Here is a 21,606-nt window from a genome sequence, read left to right on the forward strand (position 1 = left end):
ATACTTTACACTGAAGCCAATGGGACTTAAGCATGTTCATGTATTTACGCATATACTTACATTCATCTCTGTTTAGGACAGTGTTTAAGTGCTTTCTTGAATCAGGGCCTCAATAACATCCTACAGTCTGAATTTACGATCTGAGTATATTATAGCTGTGCATTAATTAGAATGCTAACTTTTTATTACTCGTTCAAGAGCAAACCAGCTACACCTAAGCTCTTGTTGAAAGACAAATGAATGCTAAAACATAGCATAAAGCTATAAATCAGTGATACTCAGATTGAGGCTCAGGAGTTGCAAGTGGCTATTTTAATGTGTCTCCTGTGGCTCTTTGCAGCACATGATATTAAAACACTGTGTGACTTAATTATTAACCAATCTGTTGTTAACCAATGGTAGTTGATAAAATAGTAATACTTGGTCATTTTGCTGTGAGAATAACATAAACTAAATATGTCCCCTGTCATACTGTTTAAATATGAATATATGTAGTACTATAGTAAATAAAACAATGAATTCACGCTGCTGTGGCTCTTTGGGTAATGTTGATCACTAATTTGGCTGAGTACGCTTGGATCCTGATCTGAATATTAGGCCCATCTCTTTCTTGTGCCCCCTCCTGCCCCCAAACACACCAACGACAAAGTTCTGATCTATTCCAAAGATGGGGGACGGGCGGGGGGGGGGGAGAGACAGAGAGAATGAGTGAGTATGTACATCGTGCCCACAAACTTTCTTGGTATCAAACATCTATTGTGAGTCCTGTGTCTGGGATTTTTTTTAAGGTGAAGTTAAAAAAATGTGCTAAACAGATGGAGCCAGATTTTCATAAAGTGTGGCCCAATGTCAGAGTGCATAGTCTTGCTTTTGCATGCCTAATGACTGCAATTGTGTTTGCAAATTGGATTTTGCGCATTCAGCTATGGTAAATCCTTTTTTTGCATGCCTACTTAGCCTGCAGATCTCAAATTTGGCCTTGAAAGCGTGAAGGTTAGTGTCTGTATTTTTAAATAGTTATTTTAAAGTTATACAGACTTAATTAGTTATACACACACACACACACACACACACTTATTAAGAGTGTATTTGATTGAAAACTTGTCCATACATGCTGAAAAATTCAAAAGCACCTACTTGACTTAGAAGCTTTTGAAAAGTTTATCCCGAATCTTTTACTCATGATTAAAGTGTCTGGCAGTGTTTTACTGGCAGTCACTATTTGAGTGTGTATATCTGCTTGCATTACATAATCTCAGATGTAGGAAACTGTAGCTATATGAGAGTTTTCTATCCAAACAGTTTCCTGCAATGTGTGTACATTATGCTGGCTGAATTTAGCCATATAAAATCATGACTGGAAGGGTCATTGTTTAAAAATGTTTTCAGAACTTTGATAGCCCATTTATCAACTGATTCACATGTTTAACTAGTTAATAGGTTTTTCTTTTCAGCACATGGGAATTTCTTTGTTTATGTTAACTGAGTTGCAGTTTCTGCAGTGGGAAGAACTGTAGTTGACTGCAAATCTATTAAAATATGTGGAGTTTGCTTTTGTGATGCAGTTATATAGACCAGTGCAGCAAACCCTTATTCACAAGAATAGTCTTCATTCATACGAGTAGTCCCATTGATCTGAATGGGACCCCTGAACTGGGCTTGTAGTGATATGGATGCGGCTTAAGACTGCAATGGTGACTGGTTAATGTATGGCTAGATTTTTTTGAAAGGTATCTAGGTACCTAAAGATGCAAATAGGCACCTAATGGGATTTTCATTGGGAGTTTGACATCTAGGCTCTTTTGAAAACTCCACTAGGTACCTATTTGCATCTTTAAGCACCTAAATTCCTTTGAAAAGCTGGCCCTATAGGTGCTTAGTTAGAATGAAAAGGTTTTATTTATGGTGTGTTTCTAAGGGCTTGTCTACACTGGCAATTTACAGCGCTGCAACTTTCTTGCTCAGGGGTGTGACACCCCCCCCACACACACACACACACACCGAGCGCAGCAAGTTTCAGCACTGTCAAGCACCAGTGTGGACAGTGCACCAGCGCTGGGAGCTACACCCCTCGTGGTGGTGGATATTTTAGAGCTCTCTCCCAGTGCTGCACCACAACCACACAAACCCCGTTAAAGCGCTGCCAGTGTAGACTGAAATTAAATTACGGAATTACATTATTTGTGATTAACTGTGAACATATACTGAGTAAATAACACTGAACAGCTAGAGCAAAACTCTTCTAGGTTAATATATATTAATATTAACCAATGAACAAAGTATCATCCTTTCATCCATCCAGCCATACAATACCTTCTGTTTATTTCTGTTATGGGAAAATTCTGTAGAATTTAACAGAGTATGACAACAGCTCTATAGCCTTTGTAACTAATTTAATAGAGTTATATTCCTGCTATAAAATGTGATAAGATGGTTCAGAAAACCTATAAAAAGGATCTCATTCTCTATTAATTTCTGTAGATTTTGATAGTAATTTCCTTAGACTCCTATACATTTCTGTAGAACTCTTTAACGTTCCATCACTTTGGTGCTGTTGCCCAAAGAAAACAAACTTTTGCTGGAGTTATCTATAGAGTTAGTCAGAAACTTTCTGATGCAACTTTCTTCTGTCAGAAAATGTCAATTTGTCAAAAGAGAAACATTTCATGGAAATGTATCAATATCAATGAAACTTTGTTTTGGGAAAAAACCCGAATGGAATATTTTGATTTTTCCATTTTAGAATGGCTTTTCATTTCAGTTTTTTAAAAGATTATATTAAGTAATACATGTACCAAAGTTGAAATTGGAACCAAACATAGCATCTAACATAGTGAATGCCAGTGAAAATGAGGCAGGATCGGAGGCTAAAATAGGGAAAGAACGAGTTAAAACTTACTTAGACAAGTTAGATGTCTTCAAGTCACCAGGGCCTGATGAAATGCATCCAAGAATATTCAAGGAGCTGACGGAGGAGATATCTGAGTCATTAGCCATTATTTCTGAAAAATCATGGAAGGCAGGAGAGATTCCAGAAGACGGAAAAAGGGCAAATATAGTGCCCATCTATAAAAAGGGAAATAAGGACAACCCAGGGAATTACAGACCAGTCATCTTAAATTCTGTATCCAGAAAGATAATGGAGCAAATAATTAAGCAATCAATTTGCAAACATCTATAAGATAAGGTGATAAGTAACAGTCAGCATGGATTTGTCAAGAACAAATCCTGTCAGACCACCCTGATAGCTTTCTTTGACAGTCATAGGCGCCGACTCTGTGGGTGCTCCGGGGCTGGAGCACGCATGGGGGAAAAAATGGTGGCTGCTGAGCATCCACTGGCAGCCCCCCGACCAGAACCTCACCCTCCCCCCAGCGCCTCCTGCCTGCCGGCGGGCCCCATCAGTCAGCGCCTCCCCCTCCCGCCCAGTGCCTACTGCCTGCCACAGATCAGCTGTTTCATGGCATCAAGAGGCGCTGGGGGGGCGGGGGGGAGGCGGCAGCATGCTCAGGGGAGGGAGCGGAATGGGCGGGGAAAGGGCAGGGGAAGAGGTGGGGCGGGGTGGGGCCTTCGGGGAAGGGGTGGAATAGGCTGGGGCCTGGATGGAGCCAGGGGGAATGCCTCCAGCAGATTAGAAACTTGGCACCTATGGACAGTGTAGCACTGTTGCAAAAAAAAAAAAGCAAACATCACTCTGGAATGTATTAGCAGAAGTGTTGTAAGCAGGACACGAGAAGTAATTCTTCCACTCTACTCCGTGCTGATTAGGCCTCAACTGCAGTATTGTGTCCAATTCTGGATGCCACATTTCAGGAAAGATGTGGACAAATTGGAGAAAGTCCAGAGAAGAGCAACAAAAATGATTAAAGGTCTAGAAAACATGACCTATGAGGGAAGATCAAAAACATTGGGTTTGTTTAGTCTGGAAGAGAGAAGACTGAAAGGGGACATAACAGTTTTCAAGTATATAAAAGGTTGTTACTAGGAGGAGGGAGAAAAATTGTTCTTAACCTCTGAGGACAGGACAAGAAGCAATGGGCTTAAGTTGCAGCAAGGGCAGTTGAGGTTGGACATTAGGAAAAGCTTCCTAACTGTCAAGGTGGTGAAGCACTGGAGTAAATCGCCTAAGGAGGTTGTTGAATCTCCATCATTGGAGATTTTTAAGAGCAGGTTAGACAAACACCTGTCAGGGATGGTCTAGCTCACGAAAACTTGTGCTCAAATAAATTTGTTAGTCTCTAAGGTGCCGCAAGTACTCCTTTTCTTTTTTTTTTTCACTTTTTCTTGACCATCTGGACATTTGTGATGGCTTTCACACCTTATCTTTTCCTGATGCATTCATTCCTCATTCACACAAACAGTCTCTCACAGAAACCTTCAAAGGTATACAGACAGCAGTAATTTATATTCAGCAAAATACATTGTAAATCAAGCCTTGCTAAATCTTATAACTAAAACAATTCACATTGGGGCTTCAGGCCCTCAACATTTCTCTAATCTATTTATCATAGACACAATACAAAATCCTGTCTCTTACTAACTAAACTTTATTACAGGTCCTAATTGTAATGGATATTGGAAACAGGATCCCAGTCTCAGACGGTCATTCCTTTGTTATTCCAAAAGGGTGGCTGGCAGAATGAAATCAAAGTTTACATCAGTTCTTATAGTACAATTATAAAATCCTGCTGCTACAAGGACTGTCTATTTGGCTATAGGTGTGTGGTGCTCAATTGTCTCTATCTACTTTGTAAGGGATACGGCAGGATAGGAGAGAAAATAATTATTAAAATTTACAATATTATTAGTACTTACATTCTCAGATCGGTGGGTTTGGACGGAATCCCAAATGACAAACGTATGATGCTCTTTATTCAACTTCTCGATGGTAACTGCTGGTGGGGCGGGGTCTTTATATGCAAAGGAGTGGGGTAAGCGCATGCTCGCACGTCTCATGCAAAACATGCTGTAGCGCTATGGCATAATAATCAATATTATAATATGTGCTTCTGAAAACATAATATTATTTAATAGTGTCGACTTTTATCGACTGATAATTATTCTTGGTGGAATTCCGGTGTGATTTTTAAATTATACTATTCTTTCTTTCTTTCTTTCCTGGAAACTCGCCGCGGACCGGCAGCCAGTGGCTCGCGGACTGGCACCGGTCCACGGACCACCACTTTGAGTAGCACTGGTCTAGATAATACTTAGTCCTGCCATGAATTCAGGGGACTGGACTAGATGACCTCTTAAGGTCCCTTCTAGGCCTATGATTCTATGATTTTTATTTTATTGGAATGAAATGTTTCAGTTGACCTGAAAAAACACTTTTAAAAAAAAACTGTTTGATAGGAAATGTCCAAAACAATAAAAGCCCAAAAATTAGAACAGAAAAAAATTCAAATTTATGGAATTTCCTGCAAAATAGAAAATACAGTTCCCATCAAGCTCTAGTTTTCTGTGATCACAAGGAATTGTATTTCAGCTTCTTTAGCATATATTGTCACATTCTCAATAAAAATATCAACCCCAATCTAGAACGTATTCTGTCTGGAAAAGTAAAAAGACCACAGGAAGAATGACTGGAGAAAACTCCAGCAAACCTAAATCATCCCCTATGCAGGCTTTTCCCACACAGGAGACATGGAGTTTCCAGAGTCACGGCTGGATTAATGTAGGGGCTTTAGGGGCTGCAGCCCAGGGCCTCTGGCTAAGGGGGGCCCCTCAAAAATAAATCCATAATTATATACAATTCAGTGGTCACCAACCTGTTGATTGTGATTGACTGGTCGATCCTGGAGCCTCTGCCAATCAATCACGATCTCTGGGCTGCTAAAAGTCCAGCGGCACAGCGGGGCTCAGGCAGGCTGCCTGCATGCCGTGGCCCCATGCCACTCCCAGAAGCGGCTGGCTACTGGCAGGTCTCTGCGGCGCCTGGAGGGGGGGAGGGAGGCTCCGCGCACTGACCCCATCCCCAGCACCGTTTCTGCAGCTCCCTCTGGCTGGGTCCTGGCCCACGGGAGCTGCAGGGATAGTGCTTGTGGGCACAGGCAGTGCACGGAGACACACTGTCCCTCTCCCCTGATTGGCGCTCAGAGACGTGCCAGCAGCCAGCCGCTTTCGGGAGCGGCGTGGGGCTATGGCAGGCAGGAAGCCTGCCTGAGCCCTACTGTGCCACTGGCCAGGAGCTACCTGTGGTAAACGCCTCCTTGCCGGAACCTCCACCTCGTACCCCCTCCTGCCCCAGGTCAGAATCCCCTCCTGCGCCAAACTCCCTCCCAGAAAGAAACTAATATAACAGCTGTTCTAAGGTAAGAAGTAGGCTATTTTGAATTACTATATTTTACGTGTTTTAAGACTGAAATGTAACCACAGAATGGCTTTATGTTAATTACAAGGCAAGTTTAGTATAGCGTTAATAGCCTCGATGCCATAATAATTTTGTTTGAAATTAGGAAAAAGACTTGTATACAAGGGCCCGACAAAATCTAATAGCCCCGGGCCCACAGGAGAGTTGATCTGGCCCCATCCAGAGTCTGTACTTGCAGTGTCTTCTTGAAATGAAGGAAGGGGCGGAAGATGTCTCCAACTCTTAGCAACTGGAAGCTCATACATTCTTAGGAAATCCAGGGCAGCTAGATCCATCAGCACTGAGGGCCAGCTTTCAACCTGTATGTTGCTCACGTGGCAGCAAAGCTGCTGCAAAATTCAGTCTTGTCAACTCTCATGATTTTATGACAAGTCTCATGACATTTGGTGTGTTTGCTTTTTTTTAAATAAATTTCAGCTCCTGCAGTTAAGTGACGATATGAGACTCTAAGCTCTTGTTTAAAACAAAACAAATGAAAAGTAAGTGTCTAGCCTTTATGGTTATAAAGAAAAAACCATGGAGGTGGAGTGCAGAATTTTCCCCAGTGTTAATAAAAATGCAAGTTTACATTTTCCTGTAAGTCAAAATGTAATAAAGCCAATCTGCTTTCCTGCTAGTATACAAAGTTTAGCACCATGCAGCGTCCTTCACCAATAATCACAAGGACTTCACTTGCTTTCTACATGCACTGACATTTGTCATCAAAAATGCAAAGTAACAAAGTTACAAAAAATAATATTAGATATAAAAAAGGGGCAAAAGGACAACCCGGGGAATTACAGGCCAGTCAGCTTAACTTCAGTACCGGAAAGACAGCGGAGCAAATAATAAGCAATCATTTAGCAAACGCCTAGAAGATAGGGGGGCCTCGAGCAGGTTTAAGGAGGGCCTCCAAGCAGGGCCAGCATTAGACGAAATTTATCTGGCTCGCTGTTCTGGATGATGATCAGAGCTCCCTATCTACATACTTATGAGTCAACATACGGTAAAGCTTGGATCAGCAAAATATTTGATCAGGACAGTTTTTGTGATTAGCACCTCATTTGCATGTGTAAAACAAGCTGCTATCCATTTTTTATCAATACAATCTTGCTTCTGACTAGATTTTTGTGTTCTTGTTGCACAACAGAAATGTGCTTGGAAGAAGTCCTGATAAATTGTAAGTCAGAGCTCAAACATCGACACGTCAGAAATGAAAATGTCAGAAGCACGTGTTTTTTGGCATCTCCCTGAATGGAGTTAGACACCAGCCTACTGGGAGAAAGTCAACACAATTTGAAGGGCTTGCAGAAAACCCACCATGGCACTGAAACCTGTTGGGACCATCGCCGCCACCACCTCTTCCATGGACTGTGGAGACGGACAGAGAGACTAACCAGGAGATGGAGATACGTGTGCCTTGGTGAGTGGACTCTGGTGTAGGTACTGGCTTCAGAAGGGACAGTGGGTTGCAAAATGCATATGGCACTTTGGCTGGGTGTGTATAGGTTGTGCCTGGATCTATTTAGCTTCATGGTTTCCCTAAACTTGAAGCTATAGAGTCCTAGAGTTTAAGGCCGAACGGCAACGCCAGATCGTCTAGTGAGTCTGATCTCCTGCATATCACAGGCTACTTGACCCCAAGTCACCCCTGTATTGAGCCCAATAACCTGGACTGGACTAAAGTATTACACAACGCCTCCTGAGGACTGTGCCATAGGCAGGGCATAGTAGGGACTGAGGTGCTCCAATATCCAGGGACCCTGCATTGGCAGGGAACTGGTTGGATGAGCTTGACCTAGATGATCCTAGCAATGTGACCTGAGCCCCATGCCGCTGAGGAAGGCAACCCCACTCCTCCTCCAAAGGTCCCGGCCAATCTGTTCTTCCTGAAACAAAAAGCCAGCACTGACTTTTCTCGAATTAATCTACGCTCCTTTATTTTTTATTTGCTGCCTTGGTGTTTTGTGGCATATTGGCCTTTTCTTCCTGACTGCCTGGTTTCAGTGTCTCCTTGTGTGGGGAATTGTGCTTGGCTGGCTGAGGAGAGTTGTAATCTGTTAACTTGTGTTACACAGCTAGCACCATCAGCCTCTATAGAGCCTGGCAAGGCAGGCCCTGCCCTGAAGATTTTACAGTTAATTTAGACAAGTAACACAAGGCAGATAAGCTGCATCGCTAGGGGTGGGAATGGAGGAAGAGGGCTACCAGAGAAAAGGGGAGAAGAGAATGCTGCTTTTGGGGGAAGGTTACGTGCCAGGAAACAGATTATTTATTTTGTTTAAAGGGGTTTTTGTAAATATTATGTTTTAAACATAAGTCCACAGTAACCTTTATTTTATAGCTTGTTACTAGCCGACAGCTAATTTGCATCATTCTGTATTTTGCCTTTCTGAAGCTGATATGTCTTTAAGACCTAGTTAGTCTCTTTTTCTCTCATTTTCTCCTCCTGAGATAGCCCTATTTAGAGGTCAAATCCATCCAGTATTTCCTTTAATTTATGCCCTGCATTCTGAGGATTTTAGTTTTCACCTGGCTTTGTGCACTGGAACAATGATCATAATTTATATACAGTATTCAGAAAGTGATTTTATTATTATTGCTTGCAATGCTTAACTTTCTTCCAGCTACACCTTAGCAGGTCTCAATATATATTGTATAGAGATCCTAAGATTTTTTTTTTTTTGCTTCTTAAACACTGCTCTGAAACATTGAACAGATGAATATAGTACATTATGTAGCTTGAACTCCTTGGTTCTTTCTGGTCAATATTCTGTTCTCTTCTTATGCTATAAAATCGTAACTGCTGGGAAGACAGAGTAGATAAGGTCATCTCATCCATTACTGCTGATTTTTGAAATATAAATTAATTCATTAGGCACAATGCACCCATGGACAGGAGCTAATTTTTAAGATAGCAGCAAAGCATGCAGTTCAGAAACAATTTTTGTGTTGCCATTTTGTTTAAAACACTATAAATGTATTTCAACCACAGCTAAATGTGCGCTTGAGCTTTTGAAGCCAGTGAATTATGATCTAAATATCACCAGGCTAATCTAAATATTATAATATTTTCTTCTGTCTTTGACTCTTAGAGCTGTAGACAGTTATCTCATGTGTGTATGGCTGAGTACAAATGTATAACTATATACACAGAAACACACATTTAAATATAGCTCAGGGAAATTGTGCTTCTGTTATGCTCGATAAGGCTTGCAGTTACTGCTTCTCTTTTTTCAGATGCATAAAAAAAACTTAAGTTGATAATTAGATAAAAAACATAATAAGATCCATGTCTATAAGGCCAGCACAGCCCCGTACTACTTTTATTTGTGTGAATTTCCTGTACAAATGTTAAAGATTTTGGTGACTTAAATTGGTTGCTAGGCTGCACACAGAGAACATTTGGGTTAATGACCGTTAGGCCCAAAGCCGTCTGCTCAGTCTTGCAGGCTCTGAATGGAACAGACAAGTATGCTGGAGTTGTCAGGACTGTGGCCGACACCAGAGGCCACCTGCACTGCATGATTATTAGAACATTTCATGTCAAAGTGTTTGTGGCGTTGGAGCAAACAGGCCCAATTAACAGCCCTGAAAGCCCCTCTCCAGCCAGCCATCACTAACACTCCAGATAAAATTTGACATCGTTTTTTCCCCTCACAAAACTCTAATTAATTTAAATGGTTTTTACTAAAGGACCGTGGCATTGTTGAAAAGGCAGAGGACCCTGCTTGGGTAATCAGCTTAAATATTAGTTCATTTCCTGCCCTTGTTGCTCCAAACTTCCCATTGGGAGATATACATACTTTAAAAAAATCTTTATCTCCAATTTCCTCCAGCTTTTCTAATGCGTCTTGTACAAGATTCCTTTTCAAAGAGCAGGATGGAACAGCTTGTAAACTTGGTGTAGACAGGAACTTTTAAAATTAGAGTTGGTTTCCTTATTTGTGAGGGTGGGTTTCACATGAAAACAGTACATCTTCTCTGACAGCAAGAGGCTATTCTTGATGGCGATAATTAAGGAGAAATCCATAGTTACCTTTATTTTTAAAACTCTCAAACATCCTCAGTAAAATATGCACTTTGCTTCCTGTAATGGCAGCTGTATATTCTCTGGGCAAAAAATTTAACAACTTGTTAATATACGTACATAATGATTTACATATTAAATAGATCAGCAGAAATCTAAAGTTAAACCAACTACATAGATGTAAGATAAACTTTGAGTTATTGGTCTCAGCTCACACGCAACCAGTTATCCCAGATGGATGCAGCATTTGTGAACTCTGTATTTCTGTGAATGATCAGCTTTTGCCTAATCCAGAGTTCTCCACAAAGGCTTTGTTTACACTGGACTTTCGTCGGTAAAACTTTTGTCATTCAGGGGTGTGAAAAAAACACACCTCCAAACGATAAAAGTTCTGCTGACAAATAGCACCGGTGTGAACAGCACTTTGTTGGCTGGAGAGGTCTCCTGCTGACAAAGCTGCTGCCGCGTGTTGCGGGTGGAGTTTTTTTGTTGGCAGGAGAGCTCTACACTGAGTGCCTCTTAGCGGCACTGCTGTAGCGGCACAGCTCAAAGGTGTGTCCCTAAGAGGTGCATAGTGTAGACCTAGCTATTGAGTAGTCATTACTCAAGCAGAACTACCACTGAACTGAATGGGACTTTCGTACGCCCTGATCCTGTAAAGATTTATGTGTGTGCTTAACTTTAAGCATGTAAGTGATCCCCTTAAGTTTAACAGAACCATTCAAATGCTTGAAGTTAAGTCTTTGCAGGATCAGGGGCCAGGTAAGGACTTCATGATTAGGCCACTCTTCATTAAGAATCTTTTGTCCTAAGTAGTTGCTTACTCAAGTTGATGAGGAAACTTTGTAGTCTTTATGGACTCCTGTATCGGCTAGAGTAGGCAGGTGGTGGGGAAAGATCCAGCCTGCTCCAGATCTCTAAATTAACAACTGGCATTTCATTAGCTCAACACCCTTTATTGTCCCTTTTTACAGAAATTACATGCCTAGAAGCCAGGCTACCTTCCAGTCAAAGATCACATGTCGTGTTTGACCCAGCATTCTTTATAAAGCAGATTTCAAGTAACCTGCATGGATGGCAACAGTCAGCAGAGATGGAGGTGGGGCTGAGAAGAAGCAACATAGCAGAGGTGCGTGTCTGTCCCAGAGTCTTGTTCATATCTGGTGTGCTGCCCTTCAAAACTCCCTCTTAGTTATTTCAAGAATCTGACTAAAATCATCTGGGGCTTTATCAGGAATTGTAAACAGCCTTGCATTGCACTCAGGAAAGCCTGGTTCCCCAATGCTGGGATAATCATAGAATCATAGAATATCAGGGTTGGAAGGGACCCCAGAAGGTCATCTAGTCCAACCCCCTGCTCGAAGCAGGACCAATTCCCAGTTAAATCATCCCAGCCAGGGCTTTGTCAAGCCTGACCTTAAAAACCTCTAAGGAAGGAGATTCTACCACCTCCCTAGGTAACGCATTCCAGTGTTTCACCACCCTCTTAGTGAAAAAGTTTTTCCTAATATCCAATCTAAACCTCCCCCATTGCAACTTGAGACCATTACTCCTCGTTCTGTCATCTGCTACCATTGAGAACAGTCTAGAGCCATCCTCTTTGGAACCCCCTTTCAGGTAGTTGAAAGCAGCTATCAAATCCCCCCTCATTCTTCTCTTCTGCAGACTAAACAATCCCAGCTCCCTCAGCCTCTCCTCATAAGTCATGTGCTCTAGACCCCTAATCATTTTTGTTGCCCTTCGCTGGACTCTCTCCAATTTATCCACATCCTTCTTGTAGTGTGGGGCCCAAAACTGGACACAGTACTCCAGATGAGGCCTCACCAGTGTCGAATAGAGGGGAACGATCACGTCCCTCGATCTGCTCGCTATGCCCCTACTTATACATCCCAAAATGCCATTGGCCTTCTTGGCAACAAGGGCACACTGTTGACTCATATCCAGCTTCTCGTCCACTGTCACCCCTAGGTCCTTTTCCGCAGAACTGCTGCCTAGCCATTCGGTCCCTAGTCTGTAGCGGTGCATTGGATTCTTCCATCCTAAGTGCAGGACCCTGCACTTATCCTTATTGAACCTCATCAGATTTCTTTTGGCCCAATCCTCCAATTTGTCTAGGTCCTTCTGTATCCTATCCCTCCCCTCCAGCGTATCTACCACTCCTCCCAGTTTAGTATCATCTGCAAATTTGCTGAGAGTGCAATCCACACCATCCTCCAGATCATTTATGAAGATATTGAACAAAACCGGCCCCAGGACCGACCCCTGGGGCACTCCACTTGACACCGGCTGCCAACTAGACATGGAGCCATTTATCACTACCCGTTGAGCCCGACAATCTAGCCAGCTTTCTACCCACCTTATAGTGCATTCATCTAGCCCATACTTCCTTAACTTGCTGACAAGAATACTGTGGGAGACAGTGTCAAAAGCTTTGCTAAAGTCAAGAAACAATACATCCACTGCTTTCCCTTCATCCACAGAACCAGTAATCTCATCATAAAAGGCGATTAGATTAGTCAGGCATGACCTTCCCTTGGTGAATCCATGCTGACTGTTCCTGATCACTTTCCTCTCATGTAAGTGCTTCAGGATTGATTCTTTGAGGACCTGCTCCAGGATTTTTCCAGGGACTGAGGTGAGGCTGACTGGCCTGTAGTTCCCAGGATCCTCCTTCTTCCCTTTTTTAAAGATTGGCACTACATTAGCCTTTTTCCAGTCATCCGGGACTTCCCCCGTTCGCCACGAGTTTTCAAAGATAATGGCCAAGGGCTCTGCAATCACAGCCGCCAATTCCTTCAGCACTCTCGGATGTAACTCGTCCGGCCCCATGGACTTGTGCACGTCCAGCTTTTCTAAATAGTCCCTAACCACCTCTATCTCCACAGAGGGCTGGCCATCTCTTCCCCATTCTGTGATGCCCAGCGCAGCAGTCTGGGAGCTGACCTTGTTAGTGAAAACAGAGGCAAAAAAAGCATTGAGTACATTAGCTTTTTCCACATCCTCTGTCACTAGGTTGCCTCCCTCATTCAGTAAGGGGCCCACACTTTCCTTGGCTTTCTTCTTGTTGCCAACATACCTGAAGAAACCCTTCTTGTTACTCTTGACATCTCTTGCTAGCTGCAGCTCCAGGTGCGATTTGGCCCTCCTGATATCTTTCCTACATGCCCGAGCAATATTTTTATACTCTTCCCTGGTCATATGTCCAACCTTCCACTTCTTGTAAGCTTCTTTTTTATGTTTAAGATCCGCTAGGATTTCACCATTAAGCCAAGCTGGTCGCTTGCCATGTTTACTATTCTTTCGACTCATCGGGATGGTTTGTCCCTGTAACCTCAACAGGGATTCCTTGAAATACATAATTCGGAACATAAATCTGTTACCTTCCAGAGCTATCAGGAAATGTCTCCCCCTCCTGGCAGTGCGCATGTTCTAAGGATTTACATGCGAAAATCCAAGGAGTTTGTAAAAGTGCGTGTGCCCTTATCTGAACTTGCGTCAGACAACCTGGGCTTCTACCTTTTTACTTCTCTACGCAAAATAAAAACAGAATCTCTAAAGGAAGAACATAAATACTGTGCTGCTACTGTGATATTAGATGCAGAAATGGCTTCTGGGCTCTGTAAAGCCTCTGTTCACCCCATGAACATAATGTTGACCGTGCCCATATTAGAAAACCAGACTGTCATTTGGGACCTGATGTCAGTGGGACTTGCATTGGGCTTCAAAGCCAGAATTGTCATAAGTGCTCAGCACCCAAAACTGGAGAGCTCCCCTTCCATTTAGGCACCGAAATAAGTGCCAGATTTTCAAAACGTGACGCTTGGCCAGACCTGCCAACATGGGAGCTGCTGGATGATGAGCACTTTTGAAAATCTGGCCCTTATTTAGCTGCCTAAATGGGAGTTGAGGTCTTCTGAAAATCTGGCAGTTAAGTGGCTAAGGGGTAAAATCTCCTCTTCACTAGGAAAAGGCCACTCTCCGATCCTGTTGCTCCAGAAGCATGTATTTGCTTCCCAGTCTGCAACATTCTGTAGCCTCTCTTTTTGTCCCATGACTGCAGAGGTGTTAATGGGCTACCCCACCCGAAATGATCCCTTAGAGTATGTGCTAACTAATTATGCTAAACAATCTGTTCCCCCTTGCACTTAGCTGTGACGCTCAGAGTACCTTTCCCAGACCTGAAGAAGAGCTCTGTGTGTCTTGAAAAGCTTGTCTCTCTCACCAACAGAAGTTGGTCCCATAAAAGATATTACCTCATCCACCTTGTCTCTCTGAATCCACATGGCTACAACTACACTGCATATTCCTCTAATCCAGTCAGTTAATGAGGTCATCTAGCACTAAATTACTAACATGAAATAAACACACTAATCTAGGTGCCACTGATTTTTGTATTGCAAAATTAAAAAATTTTAAAATGTCGCTTTGGTAGTTGCTTAGATTTCTACTTAATGTTTCTGGCTTGAATGCTACTATTTCTCCAGTGCCTCTTGCTCCTCCAACATTGCTTAATGATGAGTCACAAAAACCTATACAAATCTGAGGGGTGGTGGGAGAAAGTTTTGAGAATCACACATCATTGGCCTACATACTCTGAAAACAGCTTTTCTATATCACTTCCGCATCATAGGCAAAGAAAAAGCAGATTGAATTAAATTGAGCCATTGTAGCTCATTTTCTGTTGCCATCTTTTGTTTTGCTCTAGTTGCCATGGCAATGATAAGATCAGTTTTGATAAAATAAAATATTACAAATTATATTGTCAGATTACCTCTTTACAGGAGGCCAGCATTGCGGACCACAGCGTTACTGAAATGAAAAGCGTGCACGCTACAGGAATTTCTGCTCTCTGGAAAAATGTTATTGTTGGATTCCTTCAGGAAGGCATGCATATAAAACTCCAATTCCCTGGTGAGTGTCTAGTGACTGAGACCTGCACGATTCTCATCTTAATTTTTGATTGTGGTAGATGGAAATAAATTTACACTAAGCTGCAACTGACATTTCAGCTATAAGGGCTTTCATACTCTTCTATTGAACAAGTAGGTAACTGTATTAGCAACACTGCTATGTAGTATGACCCTGTTGTTTCCTTTGTCCCAATACCATATTGTCTGTATTGCTTTGCATAGGGAACTGTAAACATTACTTAAATGAACTGTCCTCTGTAGAATGGAATGAGAACAGGCCCTATGCCACTATCCCCTAATGGAGACTCCTTTAGTTCAAGAGGTAGGGAAGGAAGTGTGCTTTTGGAGCAAGGACGGACTTTTATTGTCACTTTCAAGATGAAGTTCTCAGTGTCCTTGGTGTGCAACATATGGTGACACACATGAAGTCCTAGGCTGGCATGGGTTTGTCTTTTTAACACCACTATAACTCCCGCTATTGGTAACTTGCAAAACTATGCCTTGTTGGAGGAATCTGTGTGGTCTGTACCAGGCAGACAAGTTTGCTTCTACTCTGATTACTACAGGGCTGTTAATAATGTATCAGTAAATTGATAACTTCCCTACTATTGGTTAGCTTGGAACATAAATATGCTTGTGTACAGGGAGAGTCTGTGTGAATCAGCAAATGGTTTGATCAGTTTGTTTTTCTTCTAGCTGGGAATATTTCTCTTGCTATGTCTAATCTAGTTGCCAGTTGCAGGAAAGATACAAATCCAAACCAAACACTGTAAAGAATTTGACTAGAGCAGAATCTTAGTTTCCATTTCAGTGCATCCCTATCTCTTCGTTTGTTAAATTCAAGTGCTCCCATTTGTCAGTGTTGTGACTGCCAGGAACACTCTCCAGCCATCTGCTTTTTTGGTAATCCTTTGATTTTTTTTCTTGTCCATTTTTTGTCCAAAATTAGAACTGGCTTGAGGCAAATAACTGAAATAAAACAGATAGCTGAATTGATTCTCAAGAAAGAATATTAATGTTCTATTTAAACTTTTGCTAAACACTTGGGACTGCATAATAAAGAATGGATTTGAGCAGTAGAACTTGAGTGGGGTTGGTACCACTGCAAAAAGGAAAGTCACAATTGATGGTCCAATCCAGCAGCTGGGATACTGAAGACACACACATTCTCACTGTAGTACTGTTCGCAAAAAGAAAAGGAGTACTTGTGGCACCTTAGAGACTAACCAATTTATTTGAGCATAAGCTTTCGTGAGCTACAGCTCACTTCATCGGATGCATACTGTGGAAACTGTTGGTACTGTTGGTGCCCGAGAAAGTGTCATACAGTAGCTTGGTTGAATTTCTTTTATAACAACCTATGATTTCTATGCTATGGTTAGGAAATGGTTGCAAGAGCAGTAAAAAGCACAAGAGAGAAGTTTGACTTCAAAGTGAAGTATAGCAAGGTGGAAGTATTGCACCATGCTTCTTCAACCTTTTGGTGGTACCATAAGGACTTGTTTGTTCAAGCAGGGAGGGTGTTGTGTTGATGGTTATGGTTCATTTTGGAAGAAGGAGATGAGGCAATCTATGGTAAACTGGTGACTTGAGTAGGAAATTTGTTATGGACTTAGCAGACATTAATAACAAATTCACATTAAAGCTGGGCATAAAAATGCTAATGATGTTTGGAAATTAAGCTAAAGTTCACAGGACAGGAGCAAAAATTAGGTTTTGGGCAACTTGGCTTTATTCAGTAGTTTGTGAAGATGGAGGTCTATTCCAGTGACATCTAGGAGAAGCTGGCTACTCTTGGAAGTTTTGTAGAGAATACTGCATACAGTACATAACCTTACAGGTGAAAGGTTGGCCCACCACTCTTCGCTGTGGCAGCTAGATGTTCCTGACAACTCCTGGAAGCCGGTAAGCCTCAAAGGTCTAGGCACTGCAACTGGATCAATGGGCTGGGCCTAACTTATTTCTCTGGCACTACACATGGGCATAAATGTCCTTGCCCACAGGGATCCAGCTCTGAACACTGGGGCCACGTCGTATAAACTTACTGCCAAGTAGTAACCATACAGTGTCATGGGTGGAGGAGACAACATGTGAGGGCTGCTACAGCAAAGTAGCATCAAGTGGTAAGGAAGGAAGGTAACAAGTTTCGGGCACTTAACAAAGAGCTCTTTCTGTTAAAAGAAGGGCAAAGATTACAGGAAATGGTGATGGGACATCCTAGGATGAGATGTGTCGGATGCGACAGAGTAGATTGATAGGAAGCACTTTTGAACTCTGACATAAAGTGTCACCTGCCTTTAGATATGGAAACCATACTAAATAATGATGAATGTTGTATAGTCCATGTAACTAATATTTAGTTGGAAGGGTGGTGAGAGAAAGACTATTTCTTTTCTTCTTAAGAAAAATGCATCAAACTTATCTTGATCTGAATCCAACAGCTTCATGAGAGAGCCAAGAGCAGCAGGTTAATGTTGAAATCTTACAACTCTGTCTTATTCAAAGAGGTTGGGGTATTTTTCCAGAAAGAAGATAGTAGCCACTTCTCTTCCTGGAGAGACAAGGGGGAGATTCTCTTCAAAGGCACAAAGGAAATACTAGTTGGACATCTAATTCCCGTCGGTGCCTTTGGAAGCTTCTCCAAATTCTATGAGAGGGTATTTTTCATCATTTAATAATTTTCACTGAAAATCAAGTTAAAAATCTCTGCGGTAATTTTGGAGGGCACCATAACATTGTCAGAATAACGGGGCTGCCTCGAACCAGACACAGCTGGTAGATCTATGCCCCTTGACTTGCAGCCCGTAAACTGAGAGCTACTCTCAGATGTCCATGTCAGGGTAATGGTAGGTCCTCTATTCTACACATGCACATGCTCAGCACTTTCACTCTTAAATACTAATAAAGTAGCAGGAGGGGAAAAGTGCAATAATTATTTGAGCAGGGGTGAGGGGAAGAAATTAGGTAATATTTTAACCAGACTGCTGAAAAGCATTCAAAAATGCTGAAAGATTCTGAGCCCAACCGTTCTCTCACTGAAGTCAGTGGAGATTTTGCCACTGACTTCCTGGCAGCGGGATTGGGCCCCTTATGACATATTATATTTTTTTGTATGTGGTGCTATAAATTACTTTCCCACCACTCCAAAGACATTAACAAATCTTTTCAAAGCACATTGTGAAAACCATTGTACTGTACATGCCTCTTAAACTGCTTATCCATATGGAGGATAGTTTAATATAACGTATGGCTTTCTTTTCTCTTTCCCTTCATTTTTCTTTGCTTTTGCCAAATGTTGGCAAACTCAGAATCCCTCCTTTCTATTTTTCAGGTAAAATTATGGCAAGTGCACTCAGTAGTATATTATATGGAACTGACTTACTGGAAAGAGGAGTTTAACTTCCTGTCTCTTTACCAGAAGGGTGTTTTTTTTAAAATGCATTTGTAATTTCCTTTAAGCTACTTTTAAAAAATAAAGTTGTGAGGTTTTGACTTTTCATTTCATGGTAGGAATGTTCCTTTCAGCTCTCTATTCACCTCTTAATAATCAAGAGAATATATTGATTCTTCAGGGTCTGGACGTAGCAGCAAACTGCTTGCTAAACAATCTAACTCCACCTGAACACTTCCACGCTTCCTTTCCTACTCTAACTACACAAACATTCAGTCAATTATTTCTTTGCCCCGTATGGTGTTTTGGCATTTAGTTAAGGGCTTTCATTCATTGATTTAGTCAGCTGGTGATTGTGCTCTTCAAGGAGGTTATTTTATTCTAACGAGACACTATTTTCTTTTGGAAGGAGAGTAATAACAATGTCATGCTCCATCAAATGTGCCTCAAGATGTCATTGGAAAATGAAAAATTCTTGTGTGTTCTAGGTTGTTTGTGGGAGATGAAGTTTCCAACAGTTTGGCTGATATGCTGAGAGCTGATTTACACATACACACTTGCACAGAAACAACTAAACTGGCTTTTATTCACATCTGTAGTTATTTTGGTGCAAGACACCACTCATTTTGGATGTTGTTATTTTGGATTAAGGGTGTCCTCTTTTGATTTAGTTTAACACCCTTAATCCGAAATAAGAATGACCGCATACAGCCATGCACCAAAATAACACAAGACGTGAATTAAAACCTGATTTAGTTGTTTTGGTGCAAGTTTGTGTGTGTGTGTGTAGCCACCATGTTCCACCGTGACCCCATATATATTGTTCTAAATGTTCTCAAGTGATGACACAGCCTCCTCACACTGGAAAGACTTGTGGGTGGGATTTTTGAAGTAGGTGGGAGTTTTACTAGGACGTCAGTGGGAACAGAGTTAGGATCTGCGCACTTTTGAAAACACCGCCCATGATGTCATTCTGGCCTCATAGTAAGGTTGACTGGCTCTTCCATTGTGACCTTATGTGGGGTAGTTACGGTCTGGAAAATATGTAACAATCTGAAAATAAAATGTGGAGGGGTGAATATGTAGAATTTTATATACACACACACACACACACACACACATACACGTGTGCGCGCACATGCAACCAATTCTGAACTGCTTACTCCCATTCATAAGCAGTTACTCAGTTCTGTTCATTCCAATAGGATTACTTGGTTGAGTAGATGCTCAGCAGTGGGAGTAAATAGTTTTCAGTCTGGCCCATAGTGTATATAGCATTCAATCTATACATTGTTTATGACACACCTTTGACTGGAAACTTGCAAAATACTGACTAAGCTTCTAAAGAAAAACATAATTTACTATTACAAGCAATTGTACCAAAGAAATTCTGGTTTCTAGTAGTTTCCATTCTTTCTGATGAGATTTAATAAATTTGGTCTGGGTCACTGTCATAAATATAAAGGGAAGGGTAACAACCCTCCTGTATACAGTACTGTAAAATCCCTCCTGGTCAGAGGCACAAAATCCTTTTACCTGTAAAGGATTAAGAAGCTCAGGTAACCTGGCTGGCACCTGACCAGAAGGACCAATAAGGGGACAAGATGCTTTCAAATCTGGGGCGGGAAGTTTTGGTCTGTCTGTTCTGTGTGCTTGCCGGACACAGATCAAGGAAGCAAGCAATCCAACTCCATTAGAATTAGTAAGTACTAGCAAGGGAATGCGTTAGCTTATTTTTGTTTTGGCTTGTGATTTTCTCTGTGCTGAGAGGAAGGTGTATTCCTGGTTTTTCTTTTTGTAACTTTAAAGTTTGGCCCAGAGGGAAATCCTCTGTGTTTTTGAATCTGATTGCCCTGTAAGATTATCTTCAATTCTAATTTTACAGAGGTGCTTCTTTTACCTTTTTTCTTTCTAATAAAGTTCTGTTTCTTTTAGAATCTGATTGGGGTTTCTTTTTTGTGTCCTAAAAAAACCCAAGGTTGGTCTGTGCTCATCTTGTTTATTCTCAAGCCTCCACAGGAAAGGGGGCGCGGGGTCTTGGGGGGATGTAAACGGGGAGTAGGAAATCCAAGTGGTCCTTTCCCTGAGTTTCTCTAAATCACTTGGTGGTGGCAGCATTACCTAATCCAAGGTACAAGGGAGAATTTGTGCCTTGCGGAGTTTTTAACCTAAGCTGGTAGAAATAAGCATAGGGGGTCTTTCATGCGGGTCCCAACATCTGTACCCTAGAGTTCAGGGTGGGGAGGGAACCCTGACAGTCATCGATGGTCATTAAATATCTATAAGGTGCTAATCCTATTTTGGGAGCCTAATTGTAATGTTGCAGCTTGAAAGTGCAGGTGGAATGTGGGTAAATAGTCAAGATATTCTTCATTTCCTTTCTTAAACCACTTCAAAGTGTTGCTATGTGGTATTAAACAGCTGCTGTGTTTCAGCTCAGAGAAAGCTGCAGTAATAATTTGTAATATAATATAATTATAATATTATAATAGTAATATTAGTTTGTAAAAGGCACAAAAAACTACTCAGCACCAGAACGTTTTCATTGTATATGTTTGTCCAGGGTTAGCTATGCAAGGAATGATTTCAATACCTGCATGAATTTTCACTAATATCTTGGTTTGGACATAATCTCCTGGGACAGAGAATAGGCCTGTCATGAAAGGCGTTGCAGCATATGACAGTGTCATGAAAGAGATGATCTCTAGGAATTATGTAGTGGAATGTAAAGATCCTTGAAAGTAAAACATGAATTTACTTTTAATGCTTTCTCCCCATTAAGTGTAAGATTTTAAAGAAGGAAGCCCACAGTTTTCCAGTCAATTTCATTCCAGATGGTGATAACCTTCTCACGACCTGTCTCAGGCATTTTGCTTTCACCTGTTAAAATAAGGGCATCTAGTTTAAAAAAAAGTCTACCAAA

General features: G+C 41.6%; 1 long non-coding RNA gene across 1 annotated transcript in view; it reads left to right on the plus strand.

Annotated features, from left to right (window-relative positions):
• The window catches only part of LOC141994592 (uncharacterized), a 45,443-nt gene extending 33,942 nt beyond the window's left edge, over nucleotides 1-11,501 (plus strand). Inside the window, exons 2-3 of the long non-coding RNA XR_012641177.1 lie at nucleotides 7,503-7,775; nucleotides 11,357-11,501. This is a non-coding gene — a long non-coding RNA (uncharacterized LOC141994592). The remainder of the gene's footprint in view (nucleotides 1-7,502; nucleotides 7,776-11,356) is intronic.
• Nucleotides 11,502-21,606: the final 10,105 nt, after the last annotated feature.

This window comes from Natator depressus, chromosome 10 (assembly GCF_965152275.1).
Source record: "Natator depressus isolate rNatDep1 chromosome 10, rNatDep2.hap1, whole genome shotgun sequence".
NCBI classification, from domain to species: domain Eukaryota; kingdom Metazoa; phylum Chordata; order Testudines; family Cheloniidae; genus Natator; species Natator depressus.